Raw genomic sequence first — 19,789 nt, forward strand, 5'->3', positions numbered from 1 at the left:
ATTCTGCTTTCCCTTCCAAAACGCGAGTGAATATAGGAAAAAGACGATAACCTACATTTAAAACCTCCGCAATTAGTTTGCATTTCAATGAAGACACATGTAAATCGGGTTTACTTGGGCACCGCACTTTACTGAAACATCTCCAGAAACATCAATGAATACCAATAAATGAACATCATGCTTAATAAGATATAGCGTAATCCTCACCGGAATCTAGCGTTTCACTGGCTATATTTTACCAAAACGGGACATCAGCTCATCAATATGCCCCATGCCTTAACATCTTACCCTGTGTGACAGCTGTAAAGGGAGCACTATAATTAGAGTGGTTTTTTTTTATCTCCATTATCTGCGGATGTTTTTCAGTCGCTCACAACCATGCAAAAAGATGAGGCGGTAGTCTTCTTTTTGTTTTACCTTTGCGCGTACACCTTGACTTCAACGGGACCCTAAATAGTTGGCACAATAGAAAAACAAATGCGATTTCATGCAAAACACCGCGGGCAAATTTTTAAAACACGACTGTCCGTATTTATATATTCGGTCCGCTGGAGAGCCTGTACCTCAAATCCACTCTGGCGAAACCTTCACATCAAGATCTGCTTTCAAGTGAATCACAGCATCAGCGGACGCGCCACAGAGAGAGAGACAGAGAGAGAGAGAGAGAGAGAGAGAGAGAGAGAGAGAGAGAGAGAGAGAGAGAGAGAGAGAGAGAGAGAGAGAGAGAGAGAGACGGGTCCACTTTCACTCTAACTCTACTAAAAACCTTACAGGCTATGTGGTAAAATAAATTACCTTAAATATTATGTTCTCCAAGTTTGTTTCCCGATTTAAAAAAAGACAAAACACAACTAAAGAGAAAAGTGAAACTGCCGGATGAAATAGGTGGGGAGCACGGGATGAAAATCCAGTTATTTTTGTGGAAGAGAAGGTGCAATCTGGTTTCCCTGTTGAGCTTATCCAGCGACTGTCAGGAGCCACAGACAGAGCGGGATCACGTGTCTCTCAATGTCTACCGGGGAGGGGCTGAATGCAGTACCTTGGACAGCGCCTCTGCCTCCATAAGCATCTATCCACGGACATTTATATAGGCAACTTTGGAGATAAGACTTGTAAAACTGCTGGGATTGATTCATTGATCACAATAGATAGGAGTAGTATTTACAGCAAACTACAACAGCTTATATTCCAATATGTGTTTATTAAAAGTAATATTATAGTCATAGATACTAATTAATCCTTGCACATTACTGATAGTTCATGAAGTACAACATTAATTAATTCATGCTTTTTCATGCTTGAAGTCATGCATTCATTCATGACAATTCATGTACCCTTATTATAAAGGGTTACCCCTAAATGATTGGGCACAAAAGGAATAAGTTACTAAAATATATCTTCTATCTTCTATTTACTCAAGTTCTGGACCATGGATAGCCTACAATTGTCATTATCATTATCATCCCCATTCCTAAAATGATCAAATTCCTTTAACTCCATCCTTTCAGCCACTATAGGCTGAGTTTTAGGATGCTACACAAGTTCTATCAAGTCAACTATGACTGTTTTGAACTTATGTGGTTTGCAAAACATAGCCCCCCCCCCCTCCAATCTTTTTGCAGAGCATACTAAACGCATCCTGGTCCAATCTCGATACTGAATGCACGGAGATGAAATTTATATTGATCTTCTCATCTAACTCCAGGTGAATCGGGTAAATCAAATATATTTACCCAGATGTTGGAGTAGACTATTATTTAACACTCAAAAACAGAGGTAAGGGAGGAATGTATACCATAACAGACACATAATGGGCCAGGTGCATACCTTTTGACCACCAAAACTTTATAGCTCATCATAGTTTACAACTCTGCTGCAGAAACCATTGTGGACCACATGAATGTGTGGTAATGTATGTGGCAATTGCATGAATTAAAGAACTTATATAAATGTACATGATTTATGCTGATCATGGAAGTGGCGGGGGGGGGGGTCATGTCTGGTTAGTTTATTAACATTTTAGCTGCACTCTGGAAGTCAAAAGGGGGATAGAATAAAGATGTATTGTGTTTGTGTGTGATTATTTTGTCATCTTCTTATTCAAATTAAAGTAGTACTTTGACATCTACCACTTTGACCATAATAGTGTGGTACAACATACCCCTTTCCTGTTTGCACCGTCCTCTGTTTCTAACCATAAATCATCATTTCTGACAGATGCAGTCCAATTCTAGGCTTGACTGATGGTAGTGACCAATTACACTAACAGCAGCTTGCCATTTCAAGCCGACGACCATCGATTTTGCCAGCTGAAATAACTTGCTTTCTAAGCTAACGTTATCTTCATGAGCTGGTACAGTTTCCGGGTGACTTTTTAATGTTTTCAGCTGACTAGTTTAAAAAATAAGAACCACAAACGTTATCTTAAATATGCACTTTGGTACAACATGCTTAAAAGTGCTGTACTCAAAATACTGAAAAAAGTTGTCATGCCACACGGCTTCCATTTACCTCGGCTCTCGGAAGCCGAAGCTGGGAATGATGGGTACTCCCCAACTCAAATACCAGCCTGTTCTCATGAACCATACGTTCAAAGAGCTACAAAAAGTTAAGGTCCTTTACATACCGGGGACGATTTTTTTGTGTGATTAATTCGAAGTGTTGCTTTTATCAAGTACTTCTGGCGATAAAGCATGTCATTTTTTTTTCCGAAACAAGGTTGATTTTTCTGAACTTTCGCGACGCGAATAAGGACATCAACCAATCACGTTGTGTTGTTTACTAATGAGGATCATCATACAACAAAACAGAGGCTTCTGTCCGAACCACAGACTGTAAATACGGAAACTTTATTACTCCATACAACTATCACAAAGGCAGCGTTTACCAGAGATTTAATTTCTGTTCTTACCTTTCACAATAAAAGCCCTAGATATATATGCTACACTGTTTTCCAGAGGGAATTAGGGTTAGGGTTAGGGTTGAAAACTGTCGCAAATTCGCATCGCTGCTGGTGTAGCCTAATAGTTTTGATGCGAAATATTCGCAGGCGATTATTTTGCGTCGCTTATTCGTCACGCCCCGACATTTATTTAAAACAAACAACGTTCTTTTCCTGAATTTAACTTGTCTTTATTGGTGCCTAAACTTAACTTTCGTCGCCGCATAACGCTAACCTTTCCTTGCCTACACTTAACTGTAATCTCCGCCGAAATGACCAGCAGCTCGCGGTGCTCTGTACCCTGCGCACAGTCACCTGTTCTGGAGTAACTTAACCACCAACTACCGCTGGTAGTTGACAGAGCACAATGGGGAGCACCATGGTCGGCGGCACAAAGCTCTGTAGCAGCTTAAACAGTTAGCAACTGTCGTTCTGTAGCCCATGTCACGTGACCAGTCGGAGGTCTCCTAGTTTTCGCATAATATATGTTTTAGTGTGCATAACTTTTCGTATGATATATATACGAACCCGTTCATGAAAATGCGTTGCAAATACCGATGCTTTGTCACGTCCCTCGGCGTCTGACGCAATACGAGGCACTTACATGCACGGGCGGTGACTGGCTATAAAAACAAAGAACAGAGAAGAGGATTCTCTGCTTGATTACTCCATATATTCACGTAGCAAATATTTGTTTACTTGCTATATTTAATGTTCTAAAAAGTGGTACAGCCCTTTCAAGATAAAGCTACATGTCCCAGGCAAAAAGTCAGCATTCTGACCAGTTGATTATCTATGTAGAAGACACAATAAACAACATCTTACATCTAATGTAACATAACCCTGAGTGACTGCTAAGCTTACATAGTTAAAGATGCAGTAGGTAAGACTTATAAAACTAACTTTCTGTCATATTTGCTGAAACTGACCCTATGTTCAAGTAGAACTACATGAAGCAGGTATTTAAAAAAGAAATCCAGCTCCTCTGGCACCACCTACAGCCTGTAGTGTGATATGCAAAAATCCACCGCTCCCCGTTTAGATGCTCCATTCAGGGCCAGGGGGGGGGTGTCTAACTGCGTGTCAATCACTGCTCATGCTCATCCATTCTCCCTTGTGGGGGAAGGGGCTTAGGAGACCGTTTTGTGCTTTAGCAGAAAGGGGGGGAGGGACTGAGAAGTTGACAATGTTTATATTTTTTGGCTAAGTCCTGGATCTTCACAATCCTACCTACAGCACCTTTAAACAAGCAAGATATAGGTTTTTTATTGTTTGAAGCAGTATGTTTGAATTTTTACTTCACAGGAGACTAGGGTTTTAGAATAAAGACTAATGTCAGTCAAATGGTCAATTGTCAGTTTCATGTCAAAAAATAGTCTCAACATGTCAATTAACAGTACAAGCCCATGATTCTGCATGAACATTGTTTATTTGGTGTCCAAGAAAAATAAAATAACATATGTTGGATAAAAACAGATGTGAATGGACCTTGGTATTATTGAACTGTTTCTTGGACTGGGAAGTGTATTTGTATTTGTATTTATTAAGGATCCCCATTAGCTGACGCCTAGACGACCAGCTAGTCTTCCTGGGGTCCAACACTACATTTAGTCAAACAATATTAAAACATTTGGATCTTCTATAGGACAAGCAATACAGCAAGCAATATTCTCCCAAGCTAATTTATCTTTTGCAGACTAATTTAAGAAACTGTGTTTACTCATAGTAATCCTGAACCTCAAACACATTACCTTCTTCTTGGGTGAAGTTTTTCTGGCAGATAAAGTATAATTGACACCACCTTCGACACCACCTTACTGCAAAGTATTTTGCTATAATAAAAAAGATACAATTACAATGTTAATTTTAACAGTTAGAGGTTCTGTATTTTACATTCATAGATACTTATTTTTATATGTGAGGGCTTCAATTTTTACTTTGTGTGTGTGTGTGCCTTTGGAATTAACACCTTTAGATGTAATGATTACATTTTTTTTCTCTTTTACCCACAGTGGATTGAGGATTACTAATGAATTCATTTTATTCTGTTTAGTGTTGTTGAGGTGAGGTTGCGGCAGAGGGGTGTGGTTTCAGAATTGGCTGAAGAGACAAGGTAGCGCAGCCAGGCAGCCGGCACAGCTGCATGTTATCAGGCTGATTAGCAGCCATGTGTTTGCTCTCTTGGTTTTGCAGTTAGGCTGCAAATAAAACACACACACACACACACACACACACACACACACACACACACACACACACAACTGACAAAAAAACCGACAAAAAAAACAGATGAGCTGGCAAACATGGACTTAGAGTTGAGTTCAAAAACATACTCTGTGCTACTGGTCATCCACTTTGTCTGTCTTGAGCCCTGAATTTGTTTGCATTTTAGTGTTTCTGTACCAGAGGTGTTTGTAGTGCCAGGTATGATTATAAGCTAAAAGACTGTAATCAAATTGTCTTAAAGGCCCTGCACTCCCACACAGGTGTTTTCAGTTACCCTGGCTGATTAGCGCTTTAGTCAGTAGGTGGCAGTTGGGTGGAGCTGATGTAATGAAATGAATGATTTATTTTTCATTAATTTGTTCCTCACTCTCCTGTACATTGATTAATATTTTCTTGTACATTCACTGACATATAGTGTTCACCTGTCAACCAATCACTGTGGACATGGTGAGGGAATTCATTCATGAAACTGTGTCATCCATAGCAATGATCAACCCTGCCTCTTCTCTTAGATTATTATTATTATTATTATTATTATTATTATTATATATTATTATTTATTTAAAGTTGCTCTCAGCAGCTTTGTGAAATGTCTTAAAATCACAAAATCATTTTTGAAATAAAAAAGTACTGTATATTATGGATTCAAATAATATTAACTTTTGGATTTGCTGTAAAAGAAAAAATCATGCTTTTATTTTTTCCCAATATTTGATTAAATCTATGATGAGGGTGTTACCTCAGAGTTAGTCTATGTCCACGATGTTCCACTTTCGATTGCTTCGTTGCCGCTGGAAATTCACTTGATTTCACTCATTTCGGCCTGATGTCCAGTACCTCCTGATGTACCTTCCGCTTTCTTTGTATTGGAATTTAAACTCCGGTGGTTTACTATGGTAACTGCTCCTCAGATATCTACAGGGTAAATCCAGACAGCTAGCTAGACTATTTGCCCAATCTGAGTTTTCTGTTGCACGACTAAAACAACTTTTAAACACACACGTTCCACCAAAACAAGTTCTTTCTCGAGGCTATTTTGTAGCTGCGCCCGGTGCTTAGCGCTGCCCATGGCAATTATGATTGGGGTTTTTTTTGTGCACTGATTCAAATCTTTGAGTGTAGCAACAAGTGCCATTTTCAATCAGTTTGACATCAACAATCCAGTTTGTCTTCTTCACAGAGTTCTTTTAACCTTAAGCCATGAGACATAGTCTCATTACATTACAGTGGAGGCCTGCTCGGCAGGGTAACAAATTGCCTTTTTATTAAAATGTACCCACCATATATGAGTCCTTGTCCCTTTAAAGTAGCCATATTTGTTTCATAAGACTTTCACCACTCACCAGCTGGGACCATTTCTCTCTCCCTATTGAGAGCATCTGTATCCCCTAGATTAAAGCTGATTGAATTTAGAAATCTGTATTATTACAGTTATTAGATTAGGAGAGAGGGAAAAGTACATTGCAACTCTGAATTTCATTTCAGAGGAATTAATGAAACGTAGGATTGTGGACCACAAAGAGCTGCTCACATGTCCAGCCTGAATGAGCTTACTGATTGTATTGACTCATACATAATGACCCTACTGAAGATGTATGAGAAAAGCATTAAAATGCTAAAAAATCAATCTGATTAAAACCTAGATTTCAAAGCCTGAGCAAACAGTCTGGAACAAATCGCTTCACTCCTTATTGAAATCAGATCCAGGGATTATTGAATCAATTGATTTTTTACCCTTACTGGGTTTTTTTCCACAGCATTTGCATTGATTTGTTTTGTACAATACTTTTTAATTGTATTTCCATTATCATTGTCGAGTATTAACCAAGTGACGATAGGGTTTTCCTTCATATGCTATGTCATTCCATTAAATTAAGCTATGATGCCATAATCCATTTAATATATTTATGATAAAATGTGTACTTTCTACTAGCATGAACTCCAAGACCCTTCAGAATTGCCTATTCATAACTACAGCAGGCATTGTAGTATACCAGCATGAAATTGAAGTGTAATCTGCAAGCAAATGGCAGCGTATACTTGTTTATTATCTAACACGCAAAAAACTAGTTCAGTTCAGGGTCTAATTATTTTTGAGAAGTTATCAAGCTATATAGCTTTAACAGTGTATCATCTTATATGACACCAGCCATAAGTGTATGATATTGCTGACTAAGGTCAGCACAGTCAACAGGGCCTGCTATTGGTCAACGGTGTCAATTCAAGAAATTCACCAAAGTTGAACTTTCCATGATTTCAATTGAATGAAGAGAAAATCCCAATAACATTAACTCACCAAAAGGCAACACACAGACTAAACCAGTTGATGATTTGAAAGATACTACACTCTCATGAAAAAAAAATACATGGGGGCTGTGAATTCATTTTTCATGTTTTTAGTGTGGGTTTCATAGCAGCCTCAGACATTCTCAACCAACCATTACTTGACTTGGACAGAATAGAAGTCATACTATACTGAATGCGATTCAGATGTCAGAGCTGGAGTAAATGAGTTTTATATTTATTGATGTCAGGATGTCAAGTATCTCTTCTCTGACTCTGACATCAATGTGTGTTAGAAACTGCTGGCTTTTACATGTGTTTTTTGCGTTTTAGAACACCACTATCTAAACACTGGTTTTTGTATTGATCCTTCTTTTCATAGTGGGGTTTGTCTGGGGTGAATTGTTCCCCTTGACCCTGCTTTCTACCCATAGTGAATCCAGTACAAAGCATTATTCTTGTATCCCTATTTTTTAATCTTAGTGCCAAGCCACTAGGTCCAGCAGATCCTGATGAACTGAGAAAACTCCTCCTAAAGATTGGGTCAGTAGATCACACTAGAAGATAATCTCAGGCAGCACACTCCACCTGCATTCATAAAAGATGAAAGACTGATTTCCCTCTCGCAGGTCTTCATCCACTCTTATCTGCACTATTCATGGGATCTTCAGTCTGTGTTGCCTCACGGACTCTAATAACTGTGTAAATAAACATGCACGAACTGTTTTCCTGCTATATCTGTTTGTGTGTGCAAGTGTGTGTGTAATCACTGCACACTTCTAATGAATAATGGATTTGAACAAGAATCCTCAAAGGTATTAAGGCAAACGCTGACCTTGGTCCTATCAGGAAATTGACATTAAACCTCACTGAAGCATGCAGCATCATTCCTTATTTTTCATATCTTGTTCCATCAGGTGCAGACATTGCATGAATAATTGCATACAAGTCTAGGTGGAATTCCTAGAGTTGAGCACTTTATAAATCACACAACCAATGTTTTATTCAGTCCAAAACTAGACTAGCTTGCTTTTGTGCAAAATGCATCATGACTGTTTATAAGGTGTAATTTTTCTGTTTTTTTGTGACCTTTACATCTTATCAAACTCCCTCCACATAAGATAAGCATCTTTATGGATATGATTCAGTTTATTTCAGACTTTACTGAACTGTGAGTCTCATACAACAGCTAAACTTGGCAAAGTTCATGGGATCAGTGTGTGCCGGAAAGGTAGTTATAAAGGAGCAGTCATATCATTGGCCAGTATCTGTAAAGCATATGGTAATATGGAATACTATTCATTGGAGTGCAAGCTGTTGTGAAATGGCCTGATAAAATGAAAATGTTGACACACCTGCTGATCACAAATAGTAATCCCAGCATTTTGTGGCAGCTTCTTTGCCTTATCGTTTGGGATTGTCATTGCTATTGCCATAGAAAAGGCTTTTTTACTAAAAACAGACTCAATACCCCCAAATAGTCAAAATGCATGCAGAATACACACACACACACACACACACACACACACACACACACACACACACACACACACATATTTCATAGCACACTAAGAAGTTATTTTAAACATATTACATAGAGTACTTGTATGTAGTGTTAGCCACAATACATTTTAATTGTTCATGTTCAGCTTTTTTGTATATCCTGATTGCCACCACAGCACAAACTCTCTCAGAAGATGAAGAAAACTCCTAAAAAAAACCCATAAAAGTTTATTCACTGAACATACACAAATGATTAAGAAACGAAAATCTTGAGGGACCACGCAAAATAGTCACGTGCTACCATCAAGTGTGCACTACATCTCATTTATGAGAATAACGTTCGTCTATGAGTCACTGTTGCTGTCAGCTGACAAATCACCAGCAATTCTGTTTTGCATTCAACGTGTGCAGTGGGATGTGCGTGCTACCTCCTGTGTTTGAATTTTGTATGGTAATTGCCCACCATGACACCAAAATGGAAAAATAGGATAGAAGAATTTTCCAAATGTGAATATATTGAAAAGCTACTGCAAAAATATGAACATACATATACTTTACTTCTGGGTAAATGGCTTATATGTTCAATGCATTTTACCAGCACTCTTCAAATGATACATTTGACTATCCTATTCCTATAAATGTATTTTCTCACCCTCTTCACCTGTCTTGCTCACCTGTTTTTTTTTTTTCAAACCTTAGAGTCTTGAGGTTTTTAATACATTATTGATTTAAAATGTCACATCCTAAAGATTTTCAAAACAATGAGTTCAAAGCAGCCTGCAGTCACTGTGATTCAAAAATGGCTCAGGGGCAGCGTTGTGACTGGAGTGCAGTGATAAAGTGACGACCAGGCAGCCACACTCTGAATAAGTGATTAATTGCCAGGAGGCTCTATTGTTCTTGTGCTTAAAGATTTCTTGTCTTTAACTTCATTAAACAGTTAGATCAAGTGGTTTTTCAACAGAGAGCTGTTTTGAAATGCACACTGTTGGAGCGATGCCTGCTGTCTAAATGTATATGACACTGTGGTTGAGGACATGAGGTTAATCTGTGAGTAAATGAAATAAATGTATGGTAGTAATCCAATTCTAAATGTATTGATTTCCTCAGTTCACTAGCAATGGATTTGTTATATATTCAAAAAAGTATAACCTCAGTATTGTTATTATGTCCGTATTATGTCAGGTAAACCTTGTTCTCTAGTAGTAATTTATAAGAAGGAAAGAACTGACTTATTTAGCCTTTCACCATTTCACAGACATCAAGTTTTTAATGCAGAACAAAGTATCAGTGAAGCATTCACTCAAGTGGGCTGTGGGTCGAACCTGGTTCTTTTCAGGGGCACTGCAACTAACGCATCTAATGTGGTAGTAAGAATTCCTTAACCCAACTAATACCATGAACCTGGCTCATCAAGACCTTTTCCCTTTAGTTCTAGAGCCCTGTCTTTACAACAGTAGCAACTTACCCACTCAGCATGGTCGTGGCTAGCATTGTTAGCATTACAGTTACTTGAGCTACTACTGGCCTGCATGTCTCAAATCATTGCATTTACTGTAGCTAAGTTGCAAAAATGGTAATGCAAAAATACTAGATCTTAAAATAGGGATCACATAACATGACGCTCATGTTTTGTGGTAAGAAAGGTGTTTGAAAATGAACTAATGAGTATCAGTATGTAACCATGTTTTGGTGTTTGTTTCAGGAATGAAACAGTATGGTGTGCACCATAGGAACAATTGACTCTCCTCCCTGTATTAAGGGGTTACAGCAGCATTTTTTCCAACAATAATCACCCAATGCAGTAAGGGTGTGTATGACAAGGGTAGACACTACATGGCAGCATAGGGTTTGTCTCAGCTCAAGATGCTGTCACAGACAGAGATAGGAATCAGGCCAATAGCTACCTGGCAGCACTGGAATGGAGTGGACTCTAAAAGTGCGTATACAAGTGAAACTACATAACATTTATCTGGAATGTCAACTGGACATGGCTTGTTTCCACTGTAGACTGGAGGCTTTTCAGAAACGTCTTCAACAGCTAGGTTTTGTAGCATTTGTAGTTGCATTTTGTAGCTCTCTTTCTCTCTTCAAGTGGAGGATTCACAGCAATGCCTTTTTTAACATTATACACACTATTTCCAACAATAACCAGTGGCTTGTTTTTTTGTTTTGTTTTTACAGTTTTTCATGTAGGTCTGTCAGATACAGTACACAGCAAGCACTGCTTACATAAAACACAGCTTTATGGACCCTGTCTGTTACAGTCGTGACTGCTGAGAGCTCATTCTCTGAGCATCACAATGGGACGAGAGATGCAGAATGGATCGCCCAGATGGTCAGCCGAGAGCAAAAGTTGGACGTTGGTGACTTAGTACAGTGCATGGCTCTGGTGTCCTTCACATTTGTGTGTAGGTCTCACTTGTGTCTATCTATCTATCTATCTATCTATCTATCTATCTATCTATCTATCTATCTATCTATCTATCTATCTACCCATGCATTAGTGGAAAGACTTTACTTTTTTGTCCGTTGAAGATGGGCCAGCAAAAACACCAACTAATGATAAAGTATGTAGAAACCATGGTGCTCCTCTAAGTATTTGAACCTCCATAAATAAACCTCAGGAGAGAGGACATTCAAAGGGCAATCATTTGGAAAATAGTCTAAACAACATCACGTAAATGATTTTTCCTGCCCAAATAGAGGGCTCAACTAAATCCTGTTAATGTATTCCAACACTGAACCCTCTTTTAACTTGTCTTAGAAACAGATTTATTAGACAGATCAAGCAGCTAAAAATGCAGAAAGTATAGTCCTGAAATCAAAAGAGCATAATAATGTGCTGCAAAGATTAAAGAAAGAAGTAATTTCATATTTCAGAGCTTACTTGTACTTCAAGCACAGGAAGAAGACAATTAAAAGTGGTAAACAGCTGAAAGGCAAAGGCTGGCTGCTTCCACATGTCTGTTCCTGACAGGATGAAAAATCAGCCGATTCAAAGCCATCTTACGCCCCTGTCCTTTATGCAGGGAAGGGAAGAGGATCGACTCATTTTGTGGTTTTCGTCAAACTGCCAACCAGGGCCCAGGAACACACTTCATTAACCACTCCTATGGCAGAGGATGGTGGCTTTTCCAGACAGCAAGCACAAATCTGAAGTCTTACGAAGACCACAATGCATTACACTGAATAGGCTTGTCACTCCTGCCCAGGTTCATTTCCTTTTAAGTGTGAGCTTAAGTCAATCAAAGGAAATGAGCTGAGAAACCCTGGCTATTATTTATCAGTTTATCCACCGAGGTTATTTCATCACCACCCCTCCACACATCACCCAAGGTAGATGAGTAAGAACATATCAATTGGCCTTGGAACCACACTTATATTACTACTTAATACTTATATTAACCAGGCATACTTCTAGCAGTTGAGTGTAAAATATGTTGTTCGTTTAGGGACATTGAGCCCCAAGAACCACCGGTACAAACAGAATCCTCCTTAAGTAGCAAGTATGATTGATTTTAGAGAATATGTTGCATTTACTAAATTTCTTGTAGTTAGAATTTTCTCTTAGGTACGAATGAAATAGTAGAGTAGATTTTGACTAGCAAGGCCCACACCATCAACCAGATACGTTTTGAACAATTTAATAATGAAAGATGATTGGAATGCGAGGCATGGAATCGCTGGAATGCAAGACGTAAAGTCATTTGTAGTCATTATTGACTTGATGTTGACTGCGTTTGGGGAGGCTTTGGTATGGAATCCACCGTAGCACCTGGGCATGACGGATCCCCTTAGGACCTAAAGAAGAGGAGAAAGGAGAGGAACAGAAAGAAGGTGGGAGGGAGGGGTGCAGAATGCAGGAGCAAATGAGAGGAGAGGGTGGGTATTTGTAGGAATACCGGAAGAGGCGTGTTTGAGTTGTGGCCCTGCTCCTGAAACTCTGCTAGGTAGCGTCAATTCACTAGCAAGGCCCACACCATCAACCAGATACGTTTTGAACAATTTAATAATGAAAGATGATTGGAATGCGAGGCATGGAATCGCTGGAATGCAAGACGTAAAGTCATTTGTAGTCATTATTGACTTGATGTTGACTGCGTTTGGGGAGGCTTTGGTATGGAATCCGCCGAAGCACCCGGGCAAGACGGACCCCCAAAACCTCCAGTTACTCAAAACAAGAAATAGTGGAGCTGAGATTGTTGTGATTTGCCAGATTTGCCAGATTTGGCCAGCTTTTATTGATGTACATAAATTACATAGAGTGAGATTACATATTGATGGACCACTAATAAAGTATGTTCACAAATATACGTGCAAGCAAATGCACATGCATATAAAGATCTGGGATATATTCTTGTCTGTCTGCTCTGACGTTCTTGGAATAACTAGAAACTAGAATGTCTGACATTTCCAAAAACATTAAACGCAGCTTGATGGAAAAGAACGGTAAACGCTTTTTCCGGGTAAACAAGCAGTAAAACTTCACATTTTACGATAACACCGTCAAAATAGTAACCATGGCTTTTTTATTTATTTACTCGAAACGGCACATTTAATTATATATGCGGCGATTGTTACCCTCCGGATAAAACAGTAGGGAGCAGTATCTGCCATTTGGAAAAAATAGGGTTCAGTTGTCATGTTTTGGTATTTTGTTCAGTGTTCTGTCTTATTGTGGTAGTCTTGTTTTTCTGTTTTGCTCGGTTTCCTGTTTTATTTTGACGGTCTGAGTTTCTGTCTTGTCTCGTCTCATTTTACTTCCTGTGTTTTCCCTCCCTTGTGATTACCCTAATGTGTTTCACCTGTTTCCCAGCCTTGTGCCACCTGTACCTTGTTTGCCACCTGTACCTTGTTTGTCCTCGTTATTTAGTCTTTGTGTTTCCCTTGTCTTGTGTCAGGTCATTGTTTTTGGTTCAGTCTTTTGTGTCTACGTGTCTTGGTTTCAAGTTCTGTTTGGATTCTACCCTGTTCTCTGCATTCCTAGTTTTTGGATATCCTGTTTTGTTTTTGGACATTGTTGAGAAATAAATCCTCTTCTCAACCTACCTTTGCCTGCACTCTCTGCATTTGGGTCCACCTTTCCCCGACAATCGTGACATCAGTTATGATCACAATGGAAGCTCTAGTTTTTGCCATCTGCTGGCATTATCGAAGTGCTGATACCAATGAGCATAACGTATAACGCAGGGGTGCCCAACCTAAAGGAACAAACTGTATACCTTAAACTTCATGAAGTTAATAAATATCTTAACCTCATGTTCATTTTGAACATGATTTATGAGTAATGCTACATGTGTTAACATTTAAGTTTACAATATATGACTCTTGCTCGTCTTTCACAAACTGAGGCTGTGGGCCGTATGAAATCTGGCCGTGGGCCGGACTTTGAACGTACTTTGTATAGTGTCTATCAGGATTAAGATTGCTGGACCCTGCCAGAAGATTGATGAATGTGGAGCATGTAACTAAGAACATCTGGACACTACGCTGTAATTGCACTACTTGCACAACTCTGACTAGGTCTGGGTTATGGAAATGGCAACGTCTAGCCTCAGCTGGAGCTGGGGGGGGGGGTTGCCAGCATCCCGTGCTGCATGCCCCTGTTGGAGCCGTGGTTGTTGGAAGTGAGCAGCAGCATTCCGGTGCCCTGGTGTGATGGCTGGTGCTGGATGCCGAGAGGGCCGACAGCCTGTTGACGAATGCTCTTAGTGGTGTAGGTTGTTGGTACTGGTGGATTACTGAACTTCTGGTGGTTTTTCTTCTTGTTGATGATCCTTTTTGTTGTTTCTGATGCTTTTCTTTCTAATGTCTTTGAGCAGGAAAATGTGAATGAACTGTCTCTTTAACGGGCTCTGACATCATGACGTGTTGCAGGAGTGATGACATCATCCGGAAGAAAATTTGTGTTTACTAGTTTAAGTTTGACATAAACTTATTGAAATGTTTCGCATTATTGTCCTTTATGGTATGGAGAATTCGTTCTCTCGTAGTGTTTTGTGTAGTGCGGCTACTGTCAGGTTGGATATTTTTGAAGACTTCAGGTTGACGGGGGACCCCACTGGAGCATGGCAATGCTGCGATGCATACCGAGTTTTCGGCATGATGACGGGGATTTTGAAGTTTTCCTTGGAGGCGATGTAGTTGTGGTCCTGCGGCGGCAAAACTGTTCTGGATTTGCCTGGTGAACTGTAGTAGTTGTGAATGTAAGGAAAGAGAAACCAGGTGGGACTTGGACCAAACAAGAGTCGTCAGAGGGAAACGGTGAGGTGACGTCCATTCTGGAGATGAGGTGAGTAATGTTAGATGAATAAGTTGGTATTGTTACGAGATGAATTGCTAGTCATTTTCTTTACTTAGAGCGTTTGAAATGGTGTGTGTGTGTGTGCTCTCGGTCTGGTGCAGAATGGGGGAGCGAATGAGAGGAGAGGGTGAGGTGGGTATTTATAGAAATACCGGAAGAGGCGTGTTTGAGGCGTGGCTCTGCTCCTGAAACTCTGCTAGGTAGCATTAAATATGGGTGTGTTGCTTCATTTACCATCGAGACATGAAACACTATCCAGGTAAATCAGTTTGAGTAACAGATCCATGAGTTTGAAGGCTTGTCAGATGCAAAAACAAGGTAAACAGTATTAATTCAGCATTCATATTACCAAGTAAGGTGACACTATTGAACAGAAATGGTTGAGCTCATTTGATTAGCCACCGCAGCGTTTTGTGGAATGAGGTCGTATTGCGCTGTGGCAAAAGTTGAGCCAGGTTTAACCCTTTTGCACTCTGTGATGACACCTCTGCTGCATCGCTAGACTGGCCTCATTCAAATGGATGAGGGGGCTGCATTTTTTCATGCAGGGCTAAAGTCAATCTAAATGCAGCCTTATATATCAATTTGCACACCTCCTCATGAATGACAAGACTCTGGAAGCCCTAGACGTAACGATAATATCAAGTTTCTCCCAGAGTTGTGGTTATGCCATGACAACATGTTTGTAGAGCTAAGTGTTGGCTGAATCCGACTCAGAACACTCACACAAGCAGTCTCAGAGAAAAATGTAAGACGTATGAAGATGATGATACGCAACTGTTCTTGCATGAGGCCCATTGTGTCCCACATGCAGACTGTGCATACCTGTCCAATGCTCCCTCTTTCCCTATTGTCATGTGCAAAGATTGGAGTACTTGAATTATAACAATAACATGTACACCAACATGTACGCCAGTGGGGCGCACTGTCTCATTTGTATGGTCATTATCCACACTAATATCAACAATCCTCCACAGCATCCTCAATTAAATGATTGTTCATTTATTTTCAGTTATTCACTGGTGGTCTCTTTTTGCTGCTAGTTATTGCTGCCCTATCTGGCATTGCTGGGGGAGGTGAGGGGGAAGTAGGTGGGATCCTATGTTTTCTGAAGAGGCTCACTGTTTGAGTCTTTGAAAACACATATCTGACTATAAATGCACATGCAACCTCAGCATTATTGCTCCATATATTACTCCATATATTACAATTACAATATCTTACAACATTAATGTTTGATGTAAACATACAGCACAATGAGTGGTAATTATTCTCTCAGTATGGACTAAATGGCACAAACCTTCTTGCAATTCATGTAATGGCACCTGGTCCGATTCTTGAGTGAGTGCAATAAAAGCAAAGCAATTTACGCTCCCACATACACTCCACAGTTACGCCATAGCATAAGTAAGCATTTAAGTAAATCAGGGTATACACCATAGCTCCTCTTTATTCATGCCAAGTACACACATTTATTCTCTTTCAGCTCTGCACTCACCAAATCATGTTATTGTCTCAAAGACTAGTGTTTGTTTCTTACTATTCATTTCAGAAAACTGGGGTAATATACAATCTGTCATTCTCTGACAGGTCATTCTCAGGTATTTGAGAACATGGGCACTCTTAATACTGTTGTTGAAAATGACAGGTAAATCCTTAACCATTACATTGTTTTCTGCTACAGACACCAACTCAAGGTTTCAGCAAACCTACAGTAGTGATGAGCCAACTTACTCAGGCACGAGCTGCATTAAACTATTATTGTTGTCAAAATGATAGCTGGGGAATAGGGCAAATTGTGTAGCCTACATGACATATATTGTCTAAGTAGATATGCTTTCTGACCCCACCAGCATATTTAAACAGATTTCAGTACAGGGTCTGCAAAGCCTTTCCTCCACTCTTTCATTATCTATACACTTGATGCACATACTTGAAACCTGAAGTCACCTCCTGCTTCAGAGCTGAATGTATTAATTTAATGAAGACATTTAAATTGGAAATACTTATTACCTTCCCACTATTTGAGATTCTGTATTTAGACTGTATCTGTAGGAAAGGGAGCCTTTCAATGATCAAGTTTGAAAATGCAAATTTTTATCTCACTCATTTAATTCTCTGACAATATCTATAAAATTGATTAAGACTTTAAAGAGTGGGTATCCTTCCTCTTAAAATATTTAATTTCCCATTGCTTTAATCAAGATGTTCTATGGCAGCAATGAGTGGCTGCCAGGCAGCAGGGTGGAGGAGCTCACCCATGTGATAAAAAGATCTGGTATAGTGGCATAAAGAATATCTCCACGAAGAATGACACCCCAGCTAGATTCAAGATTACCCACATGCAAGTGTCAAATGAAGACTGTTCAGTGTTGGATATGGGTGACAAAACCTCTACAAGTAAACATACAAAACCATATAAATGAGGTAAGGGATCTCATTATGTGGGGTGATTAGATGCATGAGTTAGCATGAGTCCAATAGTGGGAGTGTGAAAGTCTCCATGTGAGACAGTCAGGCTGTTTATATTGAGCACATTCTCCAACAGCGGATTAAAACACAGTTAGAAAAAGTACATTCTTGAAGCAACATAAAGGATTTGTCTGGTGATATGATGTTCTATATTTTTTCAACAACAAATCCCATGAAAAGACCAAAAACCAACAATGTAATGATGTAGTATTGTGTATAGCCAAAGCCTGATAAAGCTGATTCATTATTGCTTTAGAGGACCAGTGCTGTTCAAAAACACACCAATGAGAAAAACACAGGGCTTTCAAGCAGGGGAGCGGAGTTTGTGAAGTTAAGGGGAAAACACAAGACTTTCACCCAGGAAACAAATGTTTGTGTCCCAGGAGTACTACTTCACGGGGCCGGTGTTTTAACCCAAACCACAAACTTTTTTTCTAATCGTAACTAGACTTACCTCTCATGTTGCCGCATGACAGTCAACTTTTTTGTGGCTAACTTATCCGTCACGGCCACTGTCACGACCGTCACCTCACAGTCACCTTTTCTCGGCTTAACTTAACTGTAACATGACCGGCTGGCGTTATGTGACGGGTTTTGTGCTTAAGTTTTTGTATGATATCATAGAAAAACATTCATGAGAATGCGTTGCAATGAGCCACATTGTTGCACATTGAAATATTTCTTCATTACCATGAACACACACACTGTAGTTTATTTTAAGTCGATCCAACATACACTGTCCTGCTGAAGATGGGAAGACTCTCATTTTTGTCCTAGAAAAGTGCTATATGAATACATTTTAATGTAATGAATACACTTAATCACTTCGCCGAGCACATCTGTGTGGCGCCTCGGATTGCAACCTCACTTTACCACAACCAACTTTAGCAAGTCTCTGCTACTGGCTGTTGTCCGGCAATGAATAATTACAACACGTAACTCTACTTTAAAGCTAAATCTAACATTTTTATATTTCTGTTTGTGTATATGAAATAAATAAAGTAGATGCAACATGTTAACTAGCATGCTCTATAAGTGTTGGTAAAAATATTTTTAACCTTGCAAAGTCAAGTAGCTGTTTTCGTCACACTAAATTAAGCTAATCCTTCTGGCTCCAGCTCCAAACCTTGAAAGATATCAAAATGCTTAACTATTCTCAAAAACCTTTGCTAAATGTATTCCCCAACAAATGCACGTTTTACTCTTGTTTGAGGAACTTTTGCTGAAAAGCATTCCAAAGAAATTATTTAATGAAATGATATACACATATAAGATTTATGTTTTCGGTAAAGAATAAATGGGCTTGGGGCCGAGTGCCACAGAAAGGCTAGGGTCTGTCATCCGTCGTATTTGCAGACAATAACATCATAGATTATCATTTATATAAATTCAAGTGAACTTCTGAAATGAGTTGTGTTAAACCAAAAAAAAACATTTAAAAATATGATTTAGAAATAAATCTGCAGGGGACATAATGTATACAACAAACTACATACTGAATACCATGTGTGTCATATACTGCAGCCCAAAGTGTTTTTTACAATAAATCCATAGTCATTCCTGTAGGTGGAAATGTCATGCTGCTAAGTTTCCCCATCTTTCCATCTCAGCTGGGCGATATCCTCACTTAGCTAAATTAGATCAAGTCAAGCTTGGCTTTAATGTGCAGAAATGAATGGCATTCCAGTGAGGAGTCAAACATTGATACAGTGCGTCTTCTATGTATGTAATGAGAATGAACAACCAGGCCTCTGCACAAGGCCACAAAAAAGGCCAACAGTCGGGAAAAAAAAATCCAATCCTATAATTTTACCCCGATTTCTTCAATACAAAGCCTGCTATGTTTTACACTGTAACATTTAGGTTGTCATGTTAATGGCATGTTCAAGTGGGTCGGGTGACATTTCGCAGAAGATGATAATAAATCGGAGACAAACTATCAGACAATATAATGGTTGATATTAATTCATGCCTGCCTCCCTCTCAGCAATGACAGTGTGTGTGTGTGAATGTACTGAACTGTGTATAAAAAAAAAAGAAAGAAAAGTGACAAGTGA

General features: G+C 39.3%; 1 protein-coding gene across 3 annotated transcripts in view; it reads right to left on the minus strand.

Annotated features, from left to right (window-relative positions):
- Positions 1-591, minus strand: part of LOC144532596 (neurexin-1a) — a 272,440-nt gene extending 271,849 nt beyond the window's left edge. For all 3 annotated transcript variants that reach the window (XM_078273444.1, XM_078273443.1, XM_078273445.1), the window contains exon 1: positions 418-591. The gene's annotated coding sequence lies outside the window, so the exon portion shown is untranslated. The remainder of the gene's footprint in view (positions 1-417) is intronic.
- Between the last annotated feature and the right edge of the window lie 19,198 nt (positions 592-19,789).

The sequence above is a fragment of the Sander vitreus genome, chromosome 17 (assembly GCF_031162955.1).
Source record: "Sander vitreus isolate 19-12246 chromosome 17, sanVit1, whole genome shotgun sequence".
In the NCBI taxonomy this organism is placed as follows: Eukaryota; Metazoa; Chordata; class Actinopteri; order Perciformes; family Percidae; genus Sander; species Sander vitreus.